The sequence below is a fragment of the Castor canadensis genome, chromosome 6, assembly GCF_047511655.1.
Source record: "Castor canadensis chromosome 6, mCasCan1.hap1v2, whole genome shotgun sequence".
NCBI lineage: Eukaryota > Metazoa > Chordata > Mammalia > Rodentia > Castoridae > Castor > Castor canadensis.
Window position 1 is genome coordinate 17,266,959 of NC_133391.1, and position 7,091 is coordinate 17,274,049.

A 7,091-nucleotide genomic window follows, 5' to 3' on the forward strand; every position below is an offset into this window, starting at 1 on the left:
GTGTGGAGATCTAACCAACATACAAGTCTAATCGGAATCGTCTCTATGAATCCCCTGGACAATGAATATATCTTAATAAAAAAAATTAACTTAAAAAAAGTTTGTCCAGTGCTTAGCTCAGCACCTGGCACTGTCCTAAGATGTCTATGTCCTAAGTCCCATGTTATTATGCTATGTTACATGGAAAACAGGAATCAGAGTGCAGACAGAATTAATGTTGACCCTAAAACAAGATTATCCTGGAGTTCCTGGTTGGGCCCAATGTAATGGCAAGGATCCTTTAAACAGGGAAAGAGGGAGGAGCAAGGGTCAGAACCAGAAATGGCACCATGCAAAAAACTCAACAATGGCACCCACTAAGACTAAGTGAGGTGGGAACTGGAGAGTGACCCCTGAGTTGGGAGTTGTTCAATTACACTAACAGAAAAATCCAACTATTCTATGGTTTGAATTTGAAGTGTCCCCCAAAAGACTGGTCCTCAGCTGGTGGATCAAATCACTGTGTGGTCATTGGATCATGAGGGAACCTAATCAATGGGTTAATTAATTGATGGATTCAAAATCTTATGGCATTATTGGGAGGTGGCAGAAACTAGGAGTTGGGATCTGGCTGGAGGAAATGGATTACTTTGACTTTGAAGGGTTAATCTTGTCTCTGGCCCCCTCCTAGCTTTCTCCCTCACTCCCCTCCTCTCTCTCTCTCTCTCTCTCTCTCTCTCTCTCTCTCTCTCTCTCTCTTTTCTGGCTGTCATGAGGTGAGCCATTTTGCTCCACCACAGCCTTCTGCCATGATGCTATGCCTAAACAGAAACAAACAGCCAACCATGGACTCCAACCTCTGCAACCATGAGCCAAAAGAAACGTTTCCTCTTTTTAAATTGTTTTTCTCAAGCATTTTGTCTCAGCAATGAAAACCTAACTAACGCAATCCTATAACCAAGAAGCAAGAACTGCCCAGTAGTTCAAATCATTCACCTTTCTCTCCATCTTTCCACCCCTGCTTCTCACTCTGGTTTAATCCTAAGGACCCTCATGGTGATGGGCCACCAGTCTCCCTCAACCCTGTACATGCTGCCAATCAGCTTCCTTGGCTGTAGCTACTGTACCTCATACCAACCTGCCTAGGAAATAAAGAGTCTGGTCCAGGAACCAGGCTCACCACTGAACCAAGTTGGTCTGTGCTCATCCTTGAGCCAATTGCTGGGGAAAAATGGATAAAATATGCAAATTGAAAAATGCCCACTCAGTACAGACAGTGGAGGGGAATGGAAGTTTTTGGTTTTTTGTTTTTTAACTCAGGGCCTCACTCTTGCTAGGGAGGCACTCTTACTTTTGAGCCACTCCATCAGCCCTTTTTTGTTTTTTTTTTTTGAGATAGGGTCTCATGAACTATTTGCCCAGGTTGGCTTTGAACTGCGATCCTCCTGATCTCTGCCTCCTGAGTAGCTAGGAGTACAGGCGTGGGCCACCAGCACCCCGTGAATGGAGGTCTTTCTAAATGGGCTACATAATGGGAGAGAGTACTAACCAGGGATCCAGAGAAGCTGCTTTGGGAAGCCAAGGAAGCAAGTGGTTGGAGTTGGCCAATACTCCTGTCTGTGGATTTCTGCAGAAGGTACATGATGAACTGATCCAGGGATGGGGATCTCCAGAGCAGGGACCTCAGGAGGAGATTGGTGGTTTATGAGGTCTGTTTTGATTAGAAAAGGGAACAATACTCGGAGGGGACTGAAGGACAGGCTGGGTCAAGCTACAAAAGGTGTTAGGAAAGATGAAAGGAAGATGTGGTGAGATTGTCAGGGGAGATGAGTTGCAGGTCCTTGGTCTCTCCAAAGAAAGAACTCAGAGGAGAGATGAATGGTGGGTCCTTTGTTTCACCAAAGAAGGAATTCAGGGGCAGACACACAGAGGAGTCTTTAACACAGCACATTTATTTAAGCAAAAGCTAGGTTTTATTGAAACAGAAGTGATTACAAACCAACAGACCACCCTAAATGAAACTGAGGGTGGCAGCTTGAACAAGCAGTCAAGTGCTTGGAGCCCCTAGGACTTAGGCACTTTTATAAATAGGGTTTAATAATTATGCTAAGGCTATGTGCATAATTATGGAGTTTTCCAAGAACTGGGAACTGGGGAATGGTATACCCAATAAGTTGTCCTCAGAGCCAAGATGGCGCTTGGAGGAAGTACATCCATGAACCTACAACTATAACAAGATATAATATGAAACCTCTGACTGATCTCTAGAGTTGGGGAAATGTTGGGGTCATTGCTGGGGACCTTTGGCCACTGAACCAAGAAGTAGCCCCAACCAAAGTCAACCATTACTCCAGGACCATGGTGGAGCAGGATGTTTGGCAAAATGTACCTGTTCCCTGGCTCCTTTGTGTTATTATTCTCTTTCTACCTCTCTACCCCATATCAGGATGGAGTCTGAGGGGGAAGGTACAGCTAAAAAATAAGATAGTAGGGACAGGGGACAGGGACAGTAGTGCTCAGGAGTAGAGCACTTGCCTAGCATGCAGGAGGCTCCATCCCTAGCACCACAAAGACAAAGAATAGAAAAAAAGAGGAGGGAAGGAGGAAAGGACAGAGGGAGGGAAGGAGGTAGGGAGGGAGGAAATGAGATGTTACAGTTTTAGGCTGGGGTGTTGGGCAAGTGCTTTGGGGTATGGGGTGTAACTCAGGGCCCTGCTCTTGTTAGGTAAGAGCTCTACCATCTGAGCCACACCCTAGGCTGGGTGGTGGAGCACTTCCACACAAAGGTATGACTCAGGGTTTGGCCATGGAAACAGGTTGCTCAGAGACTCGAAGGTGGGAGCTCTTGAGGTCGTGATGATTAATTACCCATTAGTAATCTTTTTGTTGTTGTTGTTGTCCGACTTTAAGTTAGAAAGGACTTAAGGTGACTCAGGAAGATACACACATGCCAAGACAAAACAACATCTTCAAACGAGAGCAGCACTGGCCCATCTGGCATTTGGAAAAAGTGGTCTGGGGCTGGGATGTAGCCCAGTGGTAGAGCACTTACCTAGAATTCATGAAGTTCTGGGTTCAATCCCCAGCACCATAAAAATTAAACATGTAAAATCAGTCTGGCTATCTTAGGTAGCTTCATTAGACCATGGCCTGCACTTGCAGTTGAGTTTTCCATATTGGATGGAGGTGATTAACTGGATCCAATCAAAATTCAAGGAAAGCAGAGAGAAAGATGACCCCCAAGAGAAATCTTAGAACAGCTGGAGATAAAGTCTCTAAGAATAAGGTGGCTGGCATCTTCCTTGCAACCTGAATCACTGTCTCAGAGAGCAGCAGTATCCTCTCCCACATCATCAAGCCACTCTCCATGTGGGAGAGGGGCACAAGGCCGTATCAGGACTTACACACTACGGAACCAACTGTATATGTAATAAAAAGAAGGTATTACCCACTTCAAACAGGTAAAAAGAATTTAGTTTCTCCTTGGAAGGGAAGGGAAGACCAGCGACATGGTCACAGGCACTTAAGAGGCATAAAAAGTGCTCAAAGTTGGCCATATTTATGGTGCAAAAGTGGCTGTAAGTATGTGTATGTGTGTGTGTGCACGCAGTACTGGGGTTTGAACTCACAGCCTCATGCTTGCTAGGCAAGTGCTCTACCACTTGAGCCACTCCACTGATTTTGTTTTGGTTGGGCATTTTCAAGATAGGGTCTTTCAGACTATTTGCCTGGGCTGGCTTCAAACATCAATCCTCCTGATTTCTGCTTCCTGAGTAGCTGGGGTTACAGGTTTAAGACACTGGTGCCTGGCTTTTTTTTTTTTTTTTTTTTTTGGCAGTACTGGGGCTTGAACTCAGAGCCTACACCTTGAGCCACTCCCCAGCCCTTTTTTGTAAAAGGTTTTTTCGAGATAGGGTCTCAAGTAACTATTTGCCCGGGCTGGCTTTGAACCTCAATCTTCCTGATCTCTTCCTCCTGAGTAGCTAGGACTACAGGCATGAGCCACTGATGCCTGCCTCACCTTCTTTTTTTTAATGGCAGTACTGGGGTTTGAGATCAGGGCATGTGCTTTTAAGACAGGTGCCTCTACCTCAGGGAGGTTGGTTTAAGCTTGCCTTAGAATAAGTGCTTCCTTTTGTTCTGTTCACCCGTTATACTGTTGTGACATAACTGATTGGGCACCAGAGTCCTGGTGACATAGATGTCTGTTCTCCTTGAGCATCCCTTTAAACGAAGGATGGGTTTCACCAGGTGCTCCCTCTAAAACACATGTCCTTAAGATTTGTATTTTTCTTTTGCAAACATTTCTGTGATCAAAGGAGTCATTTTACCAAACGTTTTCCCCAGGATAAATGTCTTTCTTCAAGATATGCATGCCTGGTTCTCAGGGCACAGTAATTATCTAGGCAAGGTCAGAGGGGGTGGTTTTCTTTTCTTTTTTCTTCTTTTTTTCCTTTGGCGGTACTGGGGTCTGAACTCAGGGCTTCGAGCTTGCAAAGCGGACACTCTACAGCTTGAGCCACACCTCCAATCCACTTTGCTCTGGTTATTTTGGAGATGGGTCTTGCAAACTATTAGCCTAGGCTAACCTAGAACTGTGATCCTTCTGTTCTCAGTCTCAAAATTAAGTAGGATTACAGGTGTGAGTCACCGGCACCCAGCCCATATTTTATTAATTAATAAACAATTTTTCTCAGTTTCTGGCTTTTGATTATCATACGGCATTTTCCTGAGTCTATCCTGCCTCAATTTCCTCTGGACATGCTATCTGCCAACTTTTCTGTACATGTTGCATGCAGCTGCTCGGGGCACCAAGGCCTGGCAGCATGGACACAGGTGAGTCAGTGTTTATCTACTGCAGATCTGACTTCTGAGTCCACGAGGGCAGTTCACATTCAAGAAAGCAGACAAGAGAGATTGGACCCAGCCCAGCAGTGGCAGTGTGGCTGTGATACTGTTCAAAACGAATGCAACACCTCTGATTCTCTGAGCCTGCTTTTGCTCCCAGGGCTCTTTGAATGAGACAATTTCATGTCTCCCAAGGAGCCCTCAAAAAGACACTCCCGTAGATGCTGGATCTATCTTTCTAAAACACATGTCTTAAATCTCCTCTCTCCCACACATCTGCAGGAATAGGAGACACAGATCTCAGCAGGAAAAGAAAACGGCAAAGAATATAAGATCAGCAGATAAAAGGCACAGACATGACCCTAAGGCCTACGTAGACCACCAGGGCTTGTTGAAGAGAGTGTGGTTGTGGATGACAGTCAGCTGTGATTTAGAGAGGGGGAAAAAAGAAGGGAGAGAGAGGGAGAGAGAGAGAGAGATGCTTGATGCCATGCCAATAGTACTGACAGATACCTTCCCTGCAGTCAGGCACTGGTGGCTCATGCCTGTAATCCTAGCTACTCAGGAAGCAGAGATCAGGAGAATTGCAGTTTAAAGACAGCCCAGGCAAATAGTTCAAGAGACCCTATCTCAAAAAAAAACCTTTGCAAAAAAGGGGCTGGTGGAATGGGTCAAGGTGTAGACCATGAGTTCAAGCCCCAGCACTGCCAAAAAAAAAAAAAAGAAAAGCAAAGAGAAAGAAATCTGTCCTGCAGAATTTTCTAGAATCTACCTTCTGGGGTGCCAAGGAAAGTCCTTCATGGAGAGGACATGACACTCTGCTATGAAGGAGGGAAGTAACTGGCTGCTGGCCGCTGCTGGCTGCTGTCACTGTAGGAAACAATCAGAGACTGGCTGTCACCACTGAGTCCAGCATCCTGAAATTGGACAAGAAGGCATCGTATGATGCCAACACACATCATTTCCTAGGAAGTTTTCCTGCCACCCCCCACAATGGAATCTGAGCATCAACAAATCTCTACACTAATCCCAGTTTAGGGAAATATGGGGAGAGATGAATGGTTTTAAATGACAGCAGAAGGGATCAGTCAGACTCACAAAGTGGAACATTGTATAGGACAAATGACCCAGTTCCAGAGAAAAATTTAAAGGGTTAGGGTGGGGACTGCTAAAGAAGGTAAGAGAGTTAAAGCAACAAAAGCCAATCTCATGTGTTGATTTCTGTATGTATCTGAGTTGAGCAAACTAATATAAAATAGTGTATTTTAGAGAATTGGGGAATTTTATTCTAGACTAGGTGTAATACCAGAGCCAGATGATTTTTGTCAGGTGTGAAAATGGTATTATGGTTACATAAGAAACAGGTTTACTTTTGTTGTTTGTTTGGTGTTTTTTTTGGGGGGGCGGGCTTGAGACAGGGTGTCACTGGGAAGCCCAGGCTGCCCTGGAATATGCTGTGTAGCCCAAGCTGGCCTTGAACTTAAGATTCTCCTATCTCAGCCTCTCAGTGCTGGCTCCCAGGTGAGAGCCACCATATCTGAAGTAGAAAAGGGTCCATTTTTTAAACACTGTATACTGAGATACATATGAGTGAAATTACATCACATCTGCAATTTGGTCTAAAATTATATTGCAGAAGAAAACAGATGAGGATACATAAAGAAAATTATTTCTGGATCTTAACTGTTGAATCCTTATGATGAGATATGGAAACTAACTGTTTTATTCTTTTCACTTTTGAAAATACCAGGGATTTTCTTTTTCAATTTCTTTTTTTTTCTTTTTGGGCGGGACTGGGGTTTGAACTTCTTGAGCCACAGCTCCAGTTCACTTTGCTCTGGTTATTTTGGAGATGTGGTCTTATGAACTATTTGCCTAGGCTGGCCTGAACCTCAGTCCTCCTAGCCTCAGCTTCCCAAGTAGCTGTGTGAGCCACCAGCACCCAGCTGAGTATTTTCAAAACAACATTTAAAGAGATCACTTATAGGAGGGCAGTATAGTGAATTAATTTGCTCTCTCCCATAGCATAGGTGTAAGATTTGTAGGTGGAGGTGAAAATCCCCTCAGTGTTTTATTAAAAACCAAAACCAAAACCAAAAACCCCTGCTTCTGGGATTCATTCATTTAAGGAGCCTCCAAAATCACCCTGAGCCTGGTATGTAGGCCACACCCTCAAGGGGCATCTGGCTCCAGAGCGAGCAGGAAAAGCCCAAATCCGAAGCTCAGACACAGGTAAAACTCAGCAAGATCAAATATTTAAGACA